Source organism: Eucalyptus grandis, chromosome 8 (genome assembly GCF_016545825.1).
Source record: "Eucalyptus grandis isolate ANBG69807.140 chromosome 8, ASM1654582v1, whole genome shotgun sequence".
Classification (NCBI taxonomy): Eukaryota; Viridiplantae; Streptophyta; class Magnoliopsida; order Myrtales; family Myrtaceae; genus Eucalyptus; species Eucalyptus grandis.
Window position 1 is genome coordinate 36,362,485 of NC_052619.1, and position 20,001 is coordinate 36,382,485.

Sequence of the window (20,001 nt, forward strand, 5' to 3'; positions counted from 1 at the left end):
TCTAGTTTTTCATTGAGTGCTTCAAATTGTGTACCAATTGCAGCAAAAGCATCCACTTCGTGAACTCTGCTAGCTTTTCACATTGGTAGTCTCTCAGTAGACTACTAATAACTATTGGACGCCATCTCCTCTAATAGATTGTAGGCTTTTTCTGGTGTTCTATTATTTAGAGTTCCTCCTGCAGCTGTATTAATCATAGAACGAAGATTTGTACTAGAGCCATTATAAAAAGTTTTTACCTGCATTCATACAGGTAATTCGTGATATGGGCATCTCTTAAGAAATTTTTTGAATCTTTCCCATGCTTCATATAATGATTCATTATCCATTTGCATAAAAGTAGTAATATCATTACACATCTTCGCAGACTTTGCAGGTGGAAAGAACTTATCAAAAAATTTCTTAGCCATATCATTCTTTGTAGTGATTGATCCTGCAGGAAGAGAAGAAAGCCAACTCTTAGCTTTATCTCTAAGAGAGAATGGAAAAAATCTCAATCTAATAGCATCATCTGTAAATCAATTATATTTAATGGTGTCACAAATTTTAAGAAAAATATCGATGTGAGCGTTTAGATCATCACTTGGTAGCCCACTGAATTGCACTGATTATTGAAGCATTTGAATGAGTGACGGCTTGATCTCAAAGTTGTTTGTATGAATTGCAAGTCTTCTGATACTTGTTGTGGTGCCTTGAATTGTTGGTGTATCATAATCTCTTTAGAGTCTACGTGGATTTTCATAATCACCGTCTGCCATTTTCTTAGCGTGATTTCTCAGTTCTCTCAGTCGCCTTTTAAATGTATGCTCAATTTTTAGATCAAGTTTAGCAAGTTTCCCTTGTTGGCTACGTGTTATAAACTGATGTACACCCTAAAAAATAAAACAAAACAAAAGCTATATTAAATTTAGAATTATTTGGTATCAATATTAATTAATATCAAACAAATGATCCTTGGCGACGACGCCAAAAACTTATTTGTAAAATTCTAAACGCAAGTGAACATGTCGAACAAGTAATATAATGATAAGAAAAAGCATCATTCCACGGAGATTGATAATTAATAAACTAATTAAATACTAAAGTAGATTAATTCTAAAATTTATTTAACATATCAAAATATAATTGAGAATAAATTAAAACAAAATTTGGAGACTAAATGCAGTAAATCAATCAGATACATATGTTAGAGCATTCGATTTCACTATAACCATTGATATGAATTTTAGATTGTTATGGGTACAAAAATGATATCAAATATGTGATAACGAAATTTCCTAATCTATTTTCTATCTTATCTCTAGGTGTAGCAAACTTATTTAGTTTATTAATTCACTATATCTCTATGTGAATTAAAATAAACATAAGTGCATTAAAAAACTATGAACATTCCTGGTTTACAATGAGTCTTTTGGATCACCTTATCACCGAAAACTACAGAAATAACGCAGTATATCTCTATCCACGTTTAATTCATAGTTATATATTATAATGAACAATTGCATATTATCACTTCTCAGTTTCAAACATGCACATTAGATCATTCAGATGGTGGCTAATTACTTAAAAGCATTATGCACACTAATATATAACTCACATGAATGAAATCAATTGTAAAACATAAAAATTATGAAATTCACATCATCATGGTTAGGCTACATCGTAGCCCTAACAAAAGAAAATTAGAACATAGTAGAAGAAAAAATAAAAATATAAATCAAACCCAGTATCTTGAATCAAAGAACAAGAATTCTGTCACCACTTTTATCTTCTCTTCAAAATACTTAAAAAACTCACACACAATGAAAAAAGATCTAACAAAAACCTAACTGCCCCCTCAGGCTTTTAAATTTCTTATATTTATAGGATATATCCAAGATATCTATTTCTCAATACTTGCAAATAACATTAGGGAACAAAATCAATGATTTCCTGATTTAATATCCATCTTCTATTGCTTTTTAATTTGAATTCTTGATTTTTGCCATTCTTTTCCTTATCTTCTTGATATCTCATTATTCTGCATAAACAATGAAAATCCAAATAATCAAAAGGAAATCAAAATATTTTCTCATAGATATTGCATTAATTGTTGCCTAAAATAGATAAAATTACTCTATTTTTATAGAGTTATCATTATCCCATAAAAATATTCCTTTGGTGACAATCAATAAATAGAACAATGTTTTATTTAGATTAATATCATGAAAAATCTCAAATTGATAAACGTGTGACAAATTTACTCTAAATTAATTTTTGACCATCAAAAACCTCAATTTGATAATTTGTGACAAATTTACCCCCATTAATTTATGTTAAATTAATCCAACAAAAAATCACAAATCAATACACTTGTAACAGGTGGAAGGTCAAACCCTAAACTAGCATAAGTCATCAAACTCAGCAATTTTATAATAAAATTTAACAGAAACTAACAAATGGTAAATTTGTCATAAATGCACAAGTTTAAAGTTTTTAGTAGTCAAATTTAGTTTGAGATAAATTTATCACGTGTAACAATTTTGGATTTTTTGTGGTATTAACCTTTTTATTTATATGTTTTTGGCTTGAAAATCTAGCTACATTGACATGAATCAATCCTAAGGTTAAAGCCAATAATCAACGTTATAAATAACTGCCGAGTGAAGCCCCGTTTATAACTTAATAAAAAAAAAGGCACATATTCAATTTACATGTTCTTAGCAATTTAATTGCCCTATGCAAATCTTATGAACAATTAATTCTAGGAGCATCGGGTGAACTTGTCCAAACTTGATTGCGACCTCATTGTGAGACCATGCTTGAGCTCTAAGCTTTGATATGACAATAAGTCTCCATTTGTTTCATAGAAAATATGGTGTTCTGAAAACTGTTTTTCAGGAAGCCATGAAACAATTTTCTAGGAAAATGTAACTATTTTTCAATGTTCAGTTGTGACCTAAAAATGAAATGAAAAATATTTTTCACTATTCAATAAGGAAAATCTTTTCCTCCATACACTATTTTTCATATATATATATATATATATATATTAATTTTTTAAATCGATTTTTTAAATTTTTTTTTTAAAATAGAGTTTAAATTATTTTTAATTTTCTTTCTTTTTATCGTCTTCTTCTTTGGCCAGTCATCAGCCACAACAGTAGCCAACAATTAGCTGAAGTGGCGAACTCGAGATTGCCACTTGCTTGGCTCACTGGCGATCAAGCGAGCCTTGAGCTCATTGATCTAGCAAGCGGTAAGATCACTAGAGATCAGTGAACTCAAAGCTTGCCTATGGTCAATTGTCGACCATCGTTGTGGTCAGTGATTGACCAAGACAGAAGTAAAAAATAATAATAATAAAAATTCAATTTTTTTTTAAAAATGGAAAAGAAAATGAAAGATAGAAATGTTAACATGGGTGTGAGAAAGAAAAAGTGAGTGGGTAAAATGTTTTCTCATCTTGAAAAGTGAAAATTATTTTCCTATATTTTAGAAGTTTTTTTTTTTCGTTGATGGAAATATTATCCCTGATTAGTTTTTTTTTAAGAAAAAAACGTCAGAAAATCCAGAAGATATGTTTTAATTTTTTTTTTTTTTTTTGGTCTGAAATGAATGGAGCCTAAAGTGGTGCTAAGTGTGGGAGGTCTTGCTCGAGCTCGGACGCCCTTGGATGGCTACAATTTGGCCACGCTTGCAAATGGTTTTTAGAAGTAACCTGCAACCTTCAAGAGCATATGCAATGATGAAAACTCTTTCCTTTTTTGTGATTCTTTTCTGTTTTCTTTCAATTTGTCAATACTCAAATTTCTTTTTAATATTTTTTTTTTTACTTTTTTTGGTATTTTGTACATTTCCTTATTTTCTCTCTTAATGTTACAAATCTTGATAGAATTGAGTTTTATCAAATCTTTAAGTATTTTAAATTCTGTAGTTTTATGAGAGTAAAAGTTTATGTCATATATATCTTCCTAGGTACGGTCTCTTATGCTAAACTAGATAAAACTAATAACACTAGGAAATATAGTAGAAATGTATTTTAGTAGCTTATTTTATCATATATTATACAATTTCTTTATTTGGTGAATTTTTTTCACGTTTAATTTATTTTTAATTGATCAATTTATTCTTCAACGTGCTGATTCCACATTTAAGGAGAATAACAACTAAGAACTGGAGCCTAGTTTGGACACATAAAAATGGTCAATATAGATTAGATAAGTCAATTTGGATCAAAATTATTTTCGACTCGCATGAAATCGACCCCCACACATTTGACGAGTCCACTGCTTAGCCATTCATTAACTTGAGAATTTAGCTCAATCTGAAGGAGTGAGTAATGCCATCGTTCGAAGGAGTACTGATTTGGCTCTTGTTGTGGCTAGATCGGGAACGAGAAGACTCATATGATAAATAAGTGCTCCTACTTATAAGACCACTCGATAAGCTAAAATGTCAAAGGATGCAGACCGAGGTACACCGGATTGGCATACTTACCAGAGGAAGAAGGTGGGGCATCACTTCCAGGAGCATGAGGATCGTGAAGTTTAGGAAGATGAGCCTGAGTCACCATAGAGAGAATAGCTTTGATACCGGCAACAAACAAAGTATCTCGGTACGAAGCCCACTAACTCTTGAAATATGGTGAACTTTTAGCATCTATCCATAAGCCGCAATAGCAGAAGTGTGCAACCATCTCCTCATCGATAGCCTTTTGACATTTGAAAGCAGCTCGAGAATGACAACGCTTTAGGAGAGAGAAGGGAAAGTCAATCGAGTAGATGGTATACCTCAAACCCAGGATAGAATTTGCTATCTTTGGAGAAGTATAATGGCAAATCAGTAGAAGTGAAGGCGTGCCTCCATAGGTACTCATCCTCTGGATACCGATCATAAGAGTGGTCTGGAAATTAATGTGAAGCCGGTACAGGCCAGAAGAGAAGACACAGTCAAAAACCATAGAATCTTCATGGGCTGAAAGGAAATATTCCAAGAAAAAAGTAAAGGGAGAAAGAGAAGGCGATGATTGCTACTTTAGAGGTTTGCAAAGAACTTTAACACCGAAGTTGTTGGGATCGAGTGCACCCGAATGCACATCATACCACCTTCGAGGAATCTTGGCAATGTTAGCGAACAAGTTGGGGAAATACAATTTAACACAAACTTGCAAAAGCCAAAAGGGACCAAAGAAAGGTGGCTTTTTACACGCAATTTCCATGCATAATTGCTCAATGTTGAAGGTTTTTTTAGGGTTAATTTAGGGATTTTTCTTGCAATCAATCATTAATCTCTTAACATTTTTGCTTATTCCACCTTTACCCCTCTAGAATTCAGCCCCTAAAAGAAAGAAATTGAGTCCAAGATTGAAAACTATGAGGAATCGTCAGAAAATACTAAGATTAATCCCGTGATCACGCACAAATTCTTACATTATATTAAACATGATCAATCAAAACTTTATGTCAACAAACAAAAAAAAATTTCCATCCAAACCGGGCCTCATCCCTGGCTCACCGGCCCCAAATCACGGCCCTACTTGGCCGAAATCTCAGCTCATTGAGTCCTTTACTTGGCCTATTCTTTACCAAACTCGACTCATGGCCCATCACTCGGCCCATTGAGCCTTTGTTTGTGGTCCTCACACCATCCACTAAGCCCTCACACTTGTGTCTTTCTTATGGCCTACCAGACTTGTTGCCCAGCCCACCTCCAATATTTCAAGCCCATATTGATCTAGTCATAATTTTAGGATCGAAAATCTAGGATATCACAAACGATCATAGATGAGTTGCAATGACTTGAGCTAAAAAGCACAAAGAAAAACAAAGGAAGATGAAGCCAACCACAAAGAGGATAGAAGAGGGTGGCTTGGCTTGGACGTAGTGCCAATGGCTTTATAGATGGTGATGGCAGGGGGAGGCGCGATTGTTTGGCTCAGTAGTGATGGCTGTGAATAGAGGAGGAGGAAGAGAGAATGGTGGATGGTTTGGGCAAGTCTTTACCCTTTTTTTTTTCTTTTTTTTACGTCATTGTATAAGTGTCGGTTTGTAATTGACTCCAAGTGCATAGAGATGCTCATCACGTCAATTGTTGACATGACATTCTCAAACTATTAAATATTTTCTCATTCAATAGCAACTACATCAAGTGGCCTATAAAGAGTAGTTAATTTATTATCGACATGCTATCAAGAGCTACTTGCTTTTAACAAGCTTATGAGCAAATGCTCACATCGCACGTGCTTAACACATTCTAAGTGCACCGTTTAATATTGTCTTTGGTCATCCATTTCCTTATGTATCTTCTCACTCCGATCACGACTTTAGATTACACTTCATTTCGTAGCAAGGTCGCACCGCACTTCGCAACGGGGTTGATTCCCACTTTGTTATCCTAGTCATTTCTTGCTCAATCACTTCAAAGTCGAATTTTTTTAATATAAAAAAGCCTTCCCTTGGCCGCACCGCCATCGCAATTTCTCATGAAAACGCCATACAGGTCAACTTTAGTATTCACCAAGAGATCAAACCGAGAATATATGCTCAAAGCAAGAAAGTGATCTCCTACTAACACAAATGGAGATTTTTTAAAGATTAATTTTTTGTTTGTTTTGCAAAAAATAAACGATTTGAAAATTATTTTTCTAAAAACGATTGCTTATATCATTTATAAAGATGAATGAATAAAAATTATTTTCATCATCCACAAATGTTTGATATAAATTGTTGTTGATAATGATTTTTTTTTTTCAATTGATTAATTATTTTAAGAGATATAAATCATCATTTAAAAAAATTATTTTCTACATCATTTATTTTTCATAAAACAAAAAGCCTAAAAGAGATATAGCTATTTGTAAGGATGGAGAGTTAAAAGGACCGCCGAATACTTTGAATGCCAAAACTTAGTATAAATGGACACTTAAGTGCCAAAAGTTAGGAAAACGATACTTAAGTACTAAAATTAGAGTAAAATGGATTACTTAAGTGTCAATCTGACCAAAATGCTGACGTTGCGATTTTTCGGCAAGGTAAGTGAAAAAACGATGTCATTTTGCACATTAAGAGCTGAGCCTTTGCCGCCGCCGCCTCCCCATCGTCGTAGGGAAGGGCCAAGGACGGTGGGGGTAGCGTCAACGAGCCCTCATTGGATCTAGGGGAGGGCTGCAACCCTTGTCCTAGATTTGGGCAAGGGCTCGCGGGCCTTTGTTGCCTCCCCACGATCGGCGGCCCTTCTTGATGATCGCGGGAGGCGGGCTGCGAGGGCTAAGCCCTCACTAGCATCCCTCCTCCTTTCCCCACATTTATTTATTTATTTATTTTATAATTTAATTTAATTAATTTTTGTATTAAAATTTGAATTCGCGCCAAAATGATATCATTCTTGCATTTCTTTGTTGAGTCAGCTTTCCGACAAGCCACATAGGCGAGAAAAATAATAAAAAAAAAAGTACCACATAAGATTTCCGAGTGGGGTTTCTGGAGATGGCACTTAAGTGTCCCGCTTTTAAAAAAAAAGTGACACTTAAGTGTCATTTTCCTAACTTTTGGCATTTAAATGTCATTTCGTGCCAAGTTTTGGTACTTGGCGTATACTTTTCCCGATTTAAAAGTCTTAAAAATAGCGTCATTTGGCTTTTATTTCTTTACCCTATAATACAACAACATATGTTCCATATTATGGATCATTTATTTGGATAATAACAAAAAACAAGATTGGGTATTCCCTATATATATATAACTATTTTTCGGCCTTTAGAGTCTTTTGAAGTGCTCAACAAAAGAAGGTCATCTCTCATTGGAAATAAATGAAACATTATCTAATTTAAGCGACGGATTAAAAATAAATGCATATCTTATGAATAGTCAACAAGTAACTATATAACAAAAAAATTAAAATGATTACATTTTGCAATATATTTATTTATGTACTTATTTAATTTCATACAAAACATAAATAAAAATTAAAAGAATATGTTAAGGGAACATTAATTTAATTGCATTTGAAACTGCTTAGACATCGTGATTATGACTTCCACTATTTAATTGATAAAAGTATTTAGGATGGTATGAGTTTCATTCTATCGATAATTTTCATGAATTTTACCTACTTATAGCATAGAAATAAAATTCCAATAAATGAATTTTAAAGTAGGGCAATAATGAGATTTGAATCAGATAATCTTTGGGAAAATTGTCGAAAATGTTCTAATCATATTACGTTTTTGTCAATTTTGTCCTAAACACTTTAGTTGTGCCAATTGGGTTTTAAATATTTTCATAGTTTGTCAATTGAATCAATTTGACCTATTTTGATCTAAAATCGTAGATGTGCACGCTCTTCATCCTCATGGCATAGCCGATGTTGATATGGATAATTTTTAATTATACTTTAATATTTTTTCAATTTTTCTTTTTCTTTTCTTTTTCTTCTTTACTTTTTTTCATTTCTCCTTCTCTTCTTTTCTTTTATGTATTCTTTTTTTTTTTTCCCTTTTTCCCTCTGTCGGCCATTGCTAGGGCTTGTAGATGGTTGGTGGAGGTCGCCAGCCTTAGGCAAGAGCCACCCTTGCTACCTTTGGGCCAGTGAGGGCAATCCTTGTCTAAGGTAAGTGAAGGAAAAAGGAAAAAAAAAGAAAAGAAAAGAAAAGAAAAGAAGAGAATAGTAAAGAAAGAAGAAAAAAAGAAGAAGAAGGTAAACAAGGAAAAGATAAGAAAATGGAAGAAAAGGAAAAATTAATAAAAAATCACTTCGTAGGATAATTGGCATTTCTAACTAAAACTAAACGGATTAATTCATTTGGTTCCCAAGAGGAATGTCAATTATGTGAGTAAAGTGAATTATTTAAAAATATTTGTAACTCAATTAATATAAATAAAATATTTAAAACTGAATTGATATAATTACAATAAATTTAAAACCTTTTGGATGATTTTAGGAATATCACGATCAAATTTAACTAATCACAATCTTCACGTATTGTTTAGCTGGAAGATATGGAAGGATGATGGTTTCAGCATCCTTTACATCGTCGAAAAAGAAGAAGAAGTGAATTAGTAAAGCGCGAGCCCATCGGGACCTGCTCCAGAGCTTGTGGACTGGTCGGAGGAGCTCTCTCTCTCTCTCTCTTCCCCCACTCTGATCACCATCCATGGAGAAATCCTCTCTCTCCGGCGCACCTCGGACCACCCGAATCCTCGTACCGAGCTTTGCGATGGCGGTCCAAGATAACCGGGTATGAAATTCGCCCCCTCTTTCCTGTGGTTGCGGTTTAGTCGTTCTTGATTGGTCCCTGTTCTCTTGAGGCGCAAATCGATGGACCCCTCGCCATATCTGCGCGAAATCAATTCTGGGTTTGGTTCGTCGTGAGAGAATATCTGTTGTAGTTGCGTGTTGGGTGCGCTATGGTGCCTCCTAGGAGGAAGAAGTGGACTGAGGCTGAAGAGCGGACGCTGATCGACAAGTACGATGAGCTGTTCTCGTGCGGGACGCTGGCGAAGATGCGGACCCGCGAGAAGAAGTTCAAGCCCATCGCTTACCATGTGAATTCCGCGCACCACGCCCGCGACCCCATTGCCTACCCGTGGCACTGGACGTGGAAGGACGTGTCGACCAAGGTGCAGAACATGCGCCACCAGTATCTGCTCGTCAAGCAAAAGATCAGGAGGCCGGTCGAGTCGGCCAAGAGTTTAGGCGGCGAGGGTGCGGCCGAGGAGTTCGATTGGATGGAGGGGCTTACCCATTGGTCGAATTTTTTGAGGTACAAGGAGGTGTTTGGGGATGTGCCCATCATGTGCACTAGCGATGGGGTCAATCATTCGATGGTGGGTCTGGAGGAGGCTGAGCATGATGAGGTGTTTGTTGGTAATCGACAGGCAATGGAGACGGTGGGGTTTGGTCAAACGAGCCATTTGGGTAGCGGTGATGTCGGGACAGGGCTTGACCGGAGTGATGGTTGCCCATTATTTATGGGTTTTGATTATGATGATGAAGAAGCGGAAAGGAACTATAGCGGGAGGGACGTGATTAGAGAGGAGGGAGATGGCAGCTTTGTTGCCGACAGGGTGGATCCAAACAGTTCTATGTTGAGAAGGAAAGCGAAGCCGCCAAAGGGATTGGAGAAAAAGTCATGGGCCTTTATCTCTAAGCACTTGGTTCAATTGAGGGAGATCGAGGCTCGATTTGAGCAGCGTGACAGGGAAAGAGAGCGAGAAAGGCTAAGAAGGGAGAATCTTTTGATGGAGTCTGGACAAGAGCGGGAGAGAAAACTTGAAGAGAGAGAAAGGGAAAAAGAGGAGATGGAGAGTATCAGGGAGGAGTCAAGGAGCCAGATGATTCAAGAATGGGATAGTCTTTTGAAGGATAGTGACGAGAGGGAAAAAAGAAGAAGAGAGGAGCAGTTAATTGAGGAGAGGGAATGGGAGGAGAGGCTCAACAGAAGGAGGTTAGAATGGAGGAAGAGGATTGATGAAAGGCTTAGTCAGCATAGGTTAGAAATGGAACAGATCCAGACGCGTATTCTTCATGAGCAACAGAATCTTACCAGTCAGTTGCTTGGGATTATTTCTCAGTGGACCAGCCATCCAGCTGAGCTATCCAACCATGCGAATGCTGGCAGCCATTATCTTTCACCGGTGATGCAGAACATGCACCGTATGAATGGTATGCTTCATGGTGACACAAGAGTTGATGAAGACAATCCGGATGACGAATTCATTGTTGATGGGTGATTGTAAATCTTGCCTAGTTATCACATGCTTGTGTGTGAAGATATTCATTATCATGAAAGGTCAGGGAAGGTTGACTCTGCATTTATGTGGAATTATGCTGTATAACTGCTTTGTTGTCCTGTTTCTTGTTATGAGTTAAAGAAAGTAATAAATTTGGTTTAATTTTAATATCTGTCTTTAGAGCATATACCAATCCTTACTCGGGATATTTTTCTGTTACATGTTCTATATCAGTCTTCATTTTTCCTCAATACGTAAGCATGTTAGTTGCTGAAATGATTGGCGTATGACATCAAATCATAGTTTAAGGAGTTATGCTGTCATTCGTGGTAAGAGATGACATGATTTTGGTTTCTTACTTTTGAACATGGGCCTGGTTACTGCCTTAAATGCTATTAACAATACTCTCGGATGGACTGAAATAAAATGCATTCTTTTATCTTTGTTACCTCCCAAGTTGTTGAATTGATAAGGTCGGATGGACTGAGGTAAAATGCATTCTTTTATCTTTGTTACCTCCCAAGTTGTTGAATTGATAAGGTCAATTGACGCGTTCAACCAATCTTCAAGATCACTTTAAGAGCATTTTTGTTTGGCATTCACCTAACACATTGAAGATGTATAAGCTAGCGGAAGTCTGGCTTAGACTTTTTATTTTGGTTGAGCTGCAAAGTCGTCCTCCCCCAAATGCACGCAAAAGCAGACATTTTTTTGAGTATACATGTCTATATGCATTTTAACGTAGATATATTCTCACGTGCTTATTGTACTTGTCTTCAAGTGGTAAACCTGCTTGTGGATACCTGTGGACTAGTGTAAAACCTTGTCCTTAAAATCATTTGAAGTTGACTTGGTATTAAATGAGTTGAATGCATTCCTTTGTTGAGTAAGTTATATCTTGTACTTCTTCATGATTACATGCTCTATGATCAACTTGATAGCCTTGTTAGACATCATTACCCATGTATATAGAATAAAAAAAGGTGAAATTTTCCCACGATTGATACTTGATTTGGTGGGTTATGCTTGTATTGTTTTAACTGACTACTGAATCAAATGATTCACAATTCATTCGACTAATGATAGACAAAAGGAACACTCCAATTCATGAACTCAAACTTAATTTGACAACTTTCTGTAAATCCCCCGTGTGCTTGTGGGTGCAGTGAGAGGATGAGTGTGGGTTGTACTGCATTCAACAAGTGCTTGTGTTCTACTTTTACACTAAGCATAAAGCTACTTTGACCTAGAAGTCTCTTTATATATATATATATATTTTTTTTTGTGAGAAACCTTTCGGTATCTTCACATATTGTGAACAATCTATAAGAGCTAACCTTAACCAGAAACTCTGAATGTTCCAAAATGAATATCCTTGCGTGGTGGCCTCTTCAGGGTGCAAATGGGGAGTTGGTCCACTTACAAGCATGTGCAGGCTTCTTGAGCCTCCCTGCATGCATGCACAATCAAGCGCGGGGCTCATGTGTTTTTACTTCCTGTCTCTGTGCATGTGCAGTACATGTTGTTCCAGTGTATCTATGTGGGTGTGCTTACGTGCTCGGCAGTCGTGTGCATTTGTGGGCAGAAGGAGTCATGTATGCCCATGCTTTCAGGCTCATGCCTGTCCAATTGAGGAGGGATGTGCATCCTGTGCTTGATGTGTGACTCCTTTGAGCACAGGAATAGCTCTTCTTTGCGGGTTCAATATATAATTCATCAAGCCCACATAATCAGAAAAGAAATGAGCTATGTTGGTTATGTGGTCAACAACTTAATGGGGTAAGTGCCACTTGGTTCTATTGTCTATGCGCTCAATGCTGGTGCATGGGAGTTCAGTTGATGTCCTCAATTCATTGGTTTCTTGTGATCTATTGAAATGTTGAGGTGGCTCTGTATCTGCCATGGCCAAATATGTTGGAGTAAATGGACTGCGTTGAATTGCTCTCTTGCACATTCCTGGTCTTTTGTGTCCAGGAATTGTACTCTGTTTCATTTGGGTTTCTTTTGTCATGGCTTGTCTGGAAACATCTTATTTCTGTTGATCTGACTTGATGATATCATAAGCTGGAAAGAGCCAATAAACTTACTGGCATGAAGCTCCTTATGCATTTTGCGTTCGAAGGCTTGTTTCCTGGTATTATTTTGTTGGCCAATTTCCAATTTCTAGATGTTGCATTCTGTGTATCTGCATGTACTATTCTTATTTTTGGTAAACATCTGCACATCGCCCATGCTAATGTTGCGCAGGAAGAAAGAAAAGCTTTTCCTTGGTGGACCAGAATTTGTTTGAAGTGCTATTGTCAGTGTCTTTATTTCCTGACTGCATTCCTATAAGACTCATGGTAGAAGTACCCCATTATAAATGTAGTTGTGTATTTCGACATAATATGAAGCGCACGTAGTTTGGTTGGATGGCTCTCCAAATTATGATCACATTCCATCCCCAGACTCGAACGTGGTCTGGTCAGTTTTCATTCACCAAGAAGGCTGTGTTACGCAGGGAAAAAGGGTCCTTTGGAATGGATAAATCACGTGAACTTATCACAGTCAGTAGATTGTAAAATTTTCAGAACAGTTGTTCTTATTCACTGTAGCTGACCAACATTTTACTAAGGAGCGATTGGCTTGGTTTTCCCGATTGGCTTGCTTTTTCATTGTAGAAATACAATTTCACGGTCTTCGCTACAATCTTTGAGAAAACCGTCACTATATGTTGCTTTCATTCCACTAGTCTGTGTGTTTATTAAATGTTAATTGGCTCCAAGTCATTGGTAAACTTGATTGAGTGACGACTTTATCAAACATGGAGAGGGTTTTGTTTTTTTTTTTAAGAACATGATGTAAGAAAGAACGTAGAAAGAAACGCTAAGGGTGCGTTTGGTTGCACCGTGTTTTGTTCCCAGAACAGAAATTTCTGTTTTTGTTCAGGAACAAAAAGAACAAACGCGTTTGCGTGCGTTTCGTTCATTTTTGTTTTTGTTCAGGAACAAAAAGAAACGTAAGAAATAAGAAACAACAAATTTGTGTTTCTTATTTCGAAACACATTTGAGAAAAAAAAAGGAACAAAAAGGGAGCAGTTCTCTGTGAGCCTCTCCTCCCGCAAGCGTCTCCACCGCCGTCTTCTCGCGCCTCCCACTCTCCGGCACCGACAGCCACCTCTGTCTCGAGACCTTCTCCACCGTCGTCCTCTCCGGCGCGACGGCGGGCCGCGAGCGTCTCCACTTGCGAGCGGGTGACGGGAGCCGGGTCGCGGTCGGCCGGGCAGGCGGCGGCGGCTGCGGTGTGGGGCTCGGCCGTGGGGTCTCGGCGGCGGACGTCTAGGAGCGGAGCGGCGAGGACGGCCGGTCGAGTCGTGGGCGGCGCGGGTCGACGATCAAGCGGATCTCGAAGTTGTGGGTCACGGCGCGGTGAGATCCGATGTGGCGGTGGCAAACGGAGGCTCGAGACTGCAGATGCGTCGATCGGGCGTGAGGCGGAGGGGCGGTCGCCGATGTGGTGATGGCGAGGAGGTGTTGAGCGCGGTCGCCGATGCAGTGGAGGGAGACGACGGTGTGGCTCTGGGTCACCGTCGGCCCAGCGCGGCGAGGCCGACCTCACGCCTAGCCGGGCGAGCTCGATCTCGCCTAGATCCGGCGAGGCCGAGCTCGCCCGGCCGACCGGCGACGCGAGCCTCGCCGGGGGCCGACGAGCCTCGCCGTGGTTGGGCGAGGCCGCCGCCCTCGTCGGCCGGTCGCCGGCCATGGCGAGGCCGGTGACCGGCCAAAAGTAGAAAAAAAGGAAAAAGGAAAAAGAAAAAAAGAAAAAGGAAAAATAAGAAAGAAAATAGAAAATAAAAATAAAAATATTAAAAAATTAAAAGAAATAAAAAAAATTATACAAACTTACCAAACGTATTTCTATTCTTTTTATATTTCGGAACAAATTTATCAAACGCGTTTTTTTGTTCAAAATTGTTCTGAACATAAACACTTTTTTTTATTTATTTCGTCCTAAAAATAATTTTTAAATAGAAACGTTATCAAACGCACTCTAAGTTCATATCGTTTTAGAATTGCTTCTTGAATAAACTAAAGCACGGTCCAATGTAAGGCGGGAGCGACCTTGTCAATGTTCAGTCTTGTTCCGCTACAGTTGTGTACTGGGTACGCTTCTCGATGCATGTCCTATTGTTTCTGTATTACCGTTTGAAGCATGACTTTGAAGGGAATACTTAGGAGCAACGAAATTAAGATATCTTACAGAAACTAATCTCCTCAGTGAACATACCAATTTGCCGAAACAAATCGAATTTCGACCATGGCACAAAAGCTCACTGACGACATCGTCGTTGAGGTACTCTCAAGGCTGCCGGTGAAGTCCCTGATACGGTTCGAGTCTGTGAGCAAGCAGTGGCAGTCCTTAATATCTGGTCAGCGCTTTGCGAGGCTGCACCTGCAAAGGTTGCACGCGGGGGGTGTTGTCCCGAGCCAGAGAATCATCAAGAGCAGCCCGCTTTAGACCGTTGACTACGAAGTGCTCCACAGTGACTGCGACGTGGGGGCTGACCATGCAGTGGTGAAGTCTCGTGACCTGGGAAGGGACTATCTCGGTGTGGAGCCCGGGATTGTGGGGTCCTGCGATGGACTGGTGTGTCTGTCGGTCTGTGGCGGATTCATCTTGTACAATCCGACCGCCAAGGAGTCTAGGAGTTTGCCTGACTCTTACTTAAGTCCCTGGGAATGAGGTCTTCCACGGGTTCGGTTATGACTCTGCATCAGAGGTGCCTATTTTCCTGCTAACGATGGTTCTAAAGAACGTGTTGTGGAGATATTTTCACTCAGATCAAGTACCTGGAAAAGGATTTCTCTCGAAGACATCCACGACCTGTATGAAGGCGGGGTCTATTTGAATGGTATGGTCCATTGGGACGTTTCCCGTGGGACTTGAGACAGGAGGGAGCAAGCGGTTGTCTCGTTTGATTCGACCGAGGAAGAGTTCCTGGAGGTGCTCCCAATCCCTAGAGTCGAAGAGGCCATGATCTTTGAGGGCCTTGGGATTTACAGGGGACGCCTGTTCATATACTGCGGAACATGGCTGCCTTGTTTCGAGGGATGATACAGGAGTACAGGAACCCAGAGTCCAGGATGAAGTGGTTCAGCATCTTGACTGAGGGCTTACCCGCCAGTCAGTACTACATCGTCCCACTGGCGTGCACTGGGAAGGGAAAGATCGTGTTCCAGATCAATGTGTGGGAGATGATTCGTTCGACCCAGACGATGGGACTTTCAAGAATTGCCCCATTGAGGAGGAGGAGGAGGAGAACGACGACGACGACGACGTTGAGTTGGTCATCTATATGGAAACTCTTGTTTCGCCCTATCTCGACTATGAGCAATGAAGGATACAATGACAGGCTTTAGGGGTGAAAAAAAGGGCGTCGCTGAACGTAGAGAGAGAACGAAGTTTGCTGCATTCTTGTTGTCCTGTTTTGGGAGTTCTTGCTGTTAAATTCAAGTGGTAGATCTTAAAATAATCTTGTGTTCACCATATGTCTGTTCAAACCACAGCCACTTTGATAATAACATTAATAAAACACACCCTTGTACATGATCTGATCTAATCAACGTTTGATCCATTGAACTATAACCCGTAAACAGCTACTCTGTTCCTCATCGCTGTCTCATTCAATTGATGTTGAACCTGATTGTGATCCTGAAACCACACGTGTTTCTACTGTGAATGACTCACTGATCTTTCAAGCTTGGGGGGGCGGGGGGGCTCCATAGGGAATAACCATGGTGAATTTGATGGAGTTCGGGTTTAAGTGACAAGGCAATAGAAGCATGAAGATGTTCGCCCGAAAAATCTCTAATAGGATATTTACTGTTAAAACATATGTTGAAAGCACTGTTCACAAAACAGTGTCCACTGTTATTACTCTGCATTCTTTAATACTCAAACGCAGCAGTTGTGACACTTAAAGCTAAAAGTTATACCAAGGCTTCTTCAGATAAATAACAACCGTATCCAACGATACAAGCAGATCAATCGTAAGATTGGGCTCTTTCATCTGCCATGGATAAGCTGAGCGGCCCCAGTCATATCTAATCTTTCAGCATCCTCAGCTCTTGCGGTTCTGTACTTCTGTTCCCGTCTCAGTTGGATTCATGTGCTGTTTCGTCTGGCTTGTCTAGAAATGTCTTTCTTCTGTCAATTTCAGAGACCACTTGCTTCTCAATTAAACCCTGGTTACATCTGTTGACACTCGCTTAATGTATCAAAGCCAGTTCGGTCGGATGCTCTAAAAAATGGAGGCAACCTCCATCCCCAAGTCAGATCTCTTTTAAATGTTGGATTTTCTGTAACTTATGTCAATGGCCTGCAACTCATCCTTAAAGATGATGACTGTATAAATCGCTCTGGCCCTATAAATTTTATAATAGGGCCTTTTGGATTGGAAAAGCTTCTTGCATAATCAACTACCGACTACAGTCTGGCAGTTGTGGATGAGAATTGAGACCAGGTCAATTCTGGTTCGTCAAGCTACAATGTGCAGTGAGTATGCTCGTTGATCGAGTCCTAAACCATTTTTCTAATGACCAATGATTCTTGCTATTACCGTCTGGGGCTTTGACTAGAAGAGTTCCTTATTTAGGCCGGCTAAGCAAAAGATACCTTAAACAGCAAAGAAACAGATCTCTTACTTGAATGAGCTCGATGAAGTGACACTTTGCTGAAACAAATCAAAGCTCCGCCATGGCAGTAAATATTACAGAGGAGGATATTATCATCGACATACTGTCGAGGCTACCGGTCAAGTCCTTGATGCGGTTCAAGTGCGTAAGCAAGAGATGGCGGTCTCTAATTTCTGACCCTCACTTCGCCAAATTGCACCTGCAAAGGCTCATCTTGGAGAATATAACCCCTAGCCAGAAAATCATCAAAAGCAACCCGCTCCAAACCATAGACTATGAAGCACTCGACAGCGATGAGGTCAAAAATCATGTGCTGGTGGAATCTCATGACTTGGGAAAGGATGAACCATGGGGGCTCGCAGGGTCGTGCCATGGCTTGGTGAGTTTGGCTGTTGACGATGGATTTCTTGTGTATAACCCAACCACCAAGGAGTCCAGGAAGTTGCCAGGTTCTGATTTACTAGCAGAACACGAGTTCTTCCATGGATTCGGTTACAGCTCCACGACTGATGACTATAAAATAGTACAAGGAGCTTTCTTTAAAGCAAATGATGGCTCTAAGGAATGTGTATTGGAGATATTTTTGCTCCGATCTGGTTCTTGGAGAAGGGTTCCTAGCAAAGATGTTCCCAAGTTGGATGGAGCTGGAATCTATCTAAACGGTTCTGTTCATTGGATCGTGAACCGTGGAATTGGAAGTAGGACAGAGCAAGCGATCATTCCATTTGGTTTGGCCACAGAAACATTTGAAGAGGCAATTCCAATCCCCAAAGTCGAAGGTATAGTTTTTTAGGGTCTGGGGATTCATGGGGGACGCCTATTTGCGTACGATGTCACTTGGAGACCTCGTTTCGAGGCTTATATCATGAATGAATATGGGAAAGGGGAATCTTGGACAAGATTGTTCAGCGTCCTGACTGACGGGTTACCTGCCTGTCAATTTTATATGATCCCGATAGCCTACACCCAGAGCAAAAACATTGTTTTCCAGATGGATGTGTCGGAGATGATTTTGTTCAATCCGGAGGATGGTACTTACAAGAATTACCCCATTGAAGAGGATGATAATGTTGAGTCTGCTATATATGTGGAAACTCTTGTTTCCCCCCACGTTGGCCATGAGCCATGAAGGTACAAGCTTTGCGTGTGCTGGTTTAGCAAATTCTGTTTATTACACATAGTGCCCCCGAAGAGTTCTTACAGTCGTGTATCTTTCTGGTTCGTGAGTCGTAGTAATTAAATTTGATTTCACTGTCTCTAGTCCCTTCCACTCCAACCTGTGAATGTTTAAGGGTATGCGGAAAGATCTAATAGCAAGATGAATATGAAGGTAACTGATTATCTTCATCTCCTGCAGATTTTACACCAAGCATGCTGCATTGCCTTAGGTACGTTTGAAACTTTTATGTTTTCACTCCTTTTGATCTGCTGCAGATATCCTCTGCATGTAAAGAATAAAAGAAGAGGGATACAATATTTCCCTTCATACCTTTAGAGCAGTGATCTTACATACGTAAATATATATTCCACAAAGATGAGAGAACCAACCAACAGCCCTTTCCCAACTGCGAGTTCCGATCTATCTAATTACTCAAAATGAGATTCTACATTCTATTTGCTAGCATTAACACAACATTCTGAAGAGAATGTCATCAAGAAGAAGAAGAAAAAGCAGAAGAAGAAATGGTCATCCAGTTGAGATCACATCAATCTATCTTATAAGTCCAGTACATTGTTTTGGTACGTGACAGGCCAAATTACAGGCAGAACAATACAATACTAAGCCATCATCCTACATCTCTTTTTGAACCATTTTTGCATCGAGCGATTCTATTGAGAATAGGAAAGAACAATGATATGATGACATAGACCTAGACAAATCAAACTATGAACGGTAAATAGTGCTGTTCTGACAAAAATCTGAATCGGGCAAACTTTAGACTTCGATTTCTGTAACATCCCGGGCCCCACTGTGTAATATTGTCCGCTTTGGGTCACCCGCTCTGGCGTGGACGAACCGCCATCCCAGCCACGGTCTTTTCCCTCACGGCTTTAAAACGCGTTACACAGTTAGAGGGACCCAAACCTTATAAGTTAACCAAGACCTCCCTCCCTAGGCGATGTGGGACAAGAGAGGAGGTTGTCACACTCTCCACCTCTTAACAGAATAGCGTCCTCGCTATGGCCCCACGGGCATCAGAACAGCATTCAAGTTGTGGTCCCACACGCGGTCGGGAGTCGGCTCTGATACCACTTATAACATCCCGGGCCCCACTGTGTAATATTGTCCGCTTTGGGTCACCCGCCCTGGCGCGGACGCACCACCATCCCAGCCACGGTTTTTTCCCTCACGGCTTTATAGAATTCTTGGGTCATGTGATCTCGAAAGATGGCATATTAGTGGACCCAAAGAAGGTTGAAGCAGTTGTTAAGTGGAATCGTCCAACAAATGTTACAGAAGTGAGAAGTTTTCTTGGGCTAGCCGGCTACTATAGGCGATTTGTAGAGGGGTTCTCAAAGATTGCTGGTCCACTTACCCGTCTAACTCAGAAGAAAGTTAAATTTGAATGGTCAGACCAATGTGAACGCAGTTTTCAAGAGTTGAAGAGACGGC

At 39.7% G+C, this 20,001-nt stretch overlaps 1 non-coding gene across 1 annotated transcript; it reads left to right on the forward strand.

Moving 5' to 3' along the window:
* Window positions 1–255: 255 nt before the first annotated feature.
* On the forward strand, window positions 256–361 carry LOC120287944. Its single transcript, XR_005546198.1, has one exon. It is a non-coding gene; the product is annotated as a small nucleolar RNA R71 (small nucleolar RNA).
* The last annotated feature ends 19,640 nt before the right edge of the window (window positions 362–20,001 follow it).